The sequence below is a fragment of the Nicotiana tabacum genome, chromosome 24, assembly GCF_000715075.1.
Source record: "Nicotiana tabacum cultivar K326 chromosome 24, ASM71507v2, whole genome shotgun sequence".
NCBI lineage: Eukaryota > Viridiplantae > Streptophyta > Magnoliopsida > Solanales > Solanaceae > Nicotiana > Nicotiana tabacum.
In genome coordinates, this window is record NC_134103.1 from 94,336,620 (window position 1) to 94,340,037 (window position 3,418).

Sequence of the window (3,418 nt, forward strand, 5' to 3'; positions counted from 1 at the left end):
TGTCCGGCTGAGGCAGCTTCACTCACTTGGACTCAGTTTTCAGATATGTTCTTGAGGGAGTATTATCCCCAGAGTCTAAGAGATGCTTGGCACGTAGAGTTTGAGCAGTTGCACCAGGGTGCTATGACCGTGTCAGAGTATGCGGTCTGATTCAGTGATTTGGCCAGGCATGCACCAGCCTTGGTTGCTATTGTTCGAGAGCGGGTTCGTCGGTTTATTGAGGGGCTCAACCCCAGCATCAAATTTAGAATGGCCCGATATTTGGAGATGGATATTGCGTATCAGCAGATAGTGGGGATTGCTAGGAAGTTAGAGGGCATGCTGACTCGGGATAGAGAGGAGAGAGAGGCCAAGAGGTCTCGAGAGTCTGGCACTTACAGTGGTACTCGAGCCCCGGCTACAACTCGTCAGGGTAGAGGTTATATGGGTCGCCCTGTTCATTCAACTCTTCCAGCCACCAGCGGTGCTCCGACCACCACTACGCCCCGGGATCCTTATTACGCACTGCTAATGTCTAGTGTGCCTTCGGTACGGGGTGCTTCCAGTGGTCAGTCCAGTCGATCAGGCCTGAGCCAGTCACAACAGTCACGTCCTCCGAGAGCTTGTTTTGAGTGTGGCGACACTCGTCATTTGGTGAGGGATTAGCCCAGATTCAGGAGGGGTGCACCTACACAGATTTTTTAGGCACCGCGTGGTCCACCAGGTCCTCAAGCTATGATTACAGCATCAGCTACCACCCCACCTGCACAACCAGCTAGAGGTGGAGATCGGAAAGGTAGAGGTCGCCCTAGAGGGGGAAGCCAGGCCAGATATTACGCCCTTCCTGCTAGGACAGAGGCAGTTGCATCAGATTCTGTTATCACATGTATTTTCCCAGTCTTTCATAGAGATGCATCAGTTTTATTTGATCTAGGCTCCACTTATTCCTATGTGTCATCTTATTTTGCTTCGTATTTGGGTGTATCCCATGATTCTCTGAGTTCACCCGTTTATGTATCTACACCCGTGGGTGATTCCATTGTGTTTGACCTTGTGTATCGGTTGTGTTTGATTGTTCTTAGTTGTTTTGAGACTATAGTCAATTTATTATTGCTCAGTGTGGTAGATTTTGATGTTATTTTGGGTATGTACTGGTTGTCGCCCTATCACGCCATCCTTGACTGTTATTCCAAGACGGTGACGTTGGCTATGTCAGGTCTACTAGAGTGGAGAGGTACCTTGGATCATGTTCCTAGCAGGGTTGTTTAATTTCATAAAGCTCAGTGAATGGTTGAGAAGGGGTGTGATGCATATCTGGCCTATGTGAGAGATGTTAGTGTTGATACTCCTACCGTCGAGTCAGTTCCGGTAGTGGGGGATTTTGTAGATGTATTTCCAGCGGACCTTCCGAGTATGCCGCCCGACAGAGATATTAACTTTGGCATTAATTTGTTATCGGGCACAGAGCCTATTTCTATTCCACCTTATTGGATGGCCTCAGCATAGTTGAAAGAGTTAAAAGAACAGCTATAAGAGTTGCTCGATAAGGGCTTCATTTGGCCCAGTGTATCGCCTTGGGGTGCTCCTGTCTTGTTTGTGAAGAAGAAGGATGCTTCTATGCGAATGTGTATTGATTATCGCCAGTTGAACAAGGTTACAGTGAAGAACACGTATCCATTGCCACGTATTGATGACCTATTTGATCAGCTTCAGGGTGCCAGAGTGTTCTCTAAGATTGACTTGCGTTCGGGCTATCATCACTTGAAGATTCGGGAGCCAGATATCCCGAAGACTGCTTTCAGGACTCGGTATGGTCATTACGAGCTCCTTGTGATGTCTTTTAGGCTGACCAACACCCCAGCAACATTCATGCACTTGATGAACAGTGTATTTCAGCCCTATCTTGACTCTTTTGTCATTGTGTTTATTGACGACATTCTGGGGTACTCCCGGAGTCGGGAGGATCATGAGGAGCACCTGAGGACTGCGCTTCAGACCTTGAGAGAAAAGAAGTTGTATGTAAAATTTTCGAAGTGTGAATTTTGGTTAGATTCTGTGATATTTTTGGGTCATGTAGTATCAAGTGAGGGGATCAAAGTAGACCCGAAGAAGATTAAAGCAGTGCAGAATTGGCCCAGACCATTCTCGATTGTGGAGATCCGGAGTTTTCTTGGCTTGGCGGGGTATTACCGTCGATTTGTAGAGGGTTTCTCGTCTATTGCATCGCCTATGACCAGATTGACCCAGAAGGGCGCTCCATTCAGGTGGACCGAAGAGTGTGAGTAGAGCTTTCAAAAGCTTAAGATTGCTTTGACTACATCCTAGTATTAGTGTTGCCTTTTGGATCGGGGTCTTATACAGTGTATTGTGATGCATCGCGTGTTGGTCTTGGTGAGGTGTTGATGCAGGATGATAGGGTGATTGCTTACGCATACAGACAATTGAAGGTGTATGAGAAGAATTATCCTGTCCGCGAACTTGAGTTAGCAGCTATTGTTCATGCCTTGAAGATCTGGCCACACTATTTGTATGGTGTTCCTTGTGAGGTTTTCACCGATCACCGGAGTCTACAATATCTGTTTAAATAGAAGAATCTTAACTTGCGGCAGCGGAGATGGTTGGAGTTGCTTAAGGATTATGATATCACCATTCTCTATCATCCCGGTATGGCCAATGTGGTGGTTGATGCCTTGAGTCGCAAGGCGGGGAGTTTGGACAGTTTAGCATATCTACCAGTAGCAGAGAGGCCTTTAGCCTTGGATGTTCAGGCCTTGGACAACCAGTTTGTCAGATTGGATGTTTACAAGCCGAGCAGAGTTTTGGCTTGTGTGGTTTCTCAGTCTTCTCTGTATGATCGTATCAGGGAGGGTCAGTATGATGACCCCCATCTGCTAGTCCTTAAGGACATGGTTCAACACGGTGATGCCAAGGAAGTTACTATTGGAGATGACGGTGTATTACGAATGCAGAGCAAGCTATGTGTGCCTAATGTAGATGGTTTGCGTGAGTTGATTCTCTAGGAGGCTCACTGTTTGCGGTATTCCATTTGCTAGTGCCGCGAAGAGGTATCAGGATTTAAGGCAACACTATTGGTGGAGGTGGATGAAGAAGGACATAGTGGAATATGTAGCTCGTTTCCTCAATTGTCAACAGGTGAAGTATGAGCATCAGCGACCGGTGGATTGCTTCAGAAGTTAGAGATTCCAGAGTGGAAATGGGAGCAAATCACTATGGATTTCATTGTTGGGCTCCCACAGACTCAAAGGAAGTTCGATGCAGTTTGGGTGATTGTGGATAGATTGACCAAGTCAGCTCGTTTCATTCCTGTAGTTATTATTTATTCTTCGGAGCAGCTGACTCAGGTTTACATCCACGAGATTGTCGGATTCATGGCGTATCGGTATCTATCATCTATGACCGAGGGACGCATTTCACATCA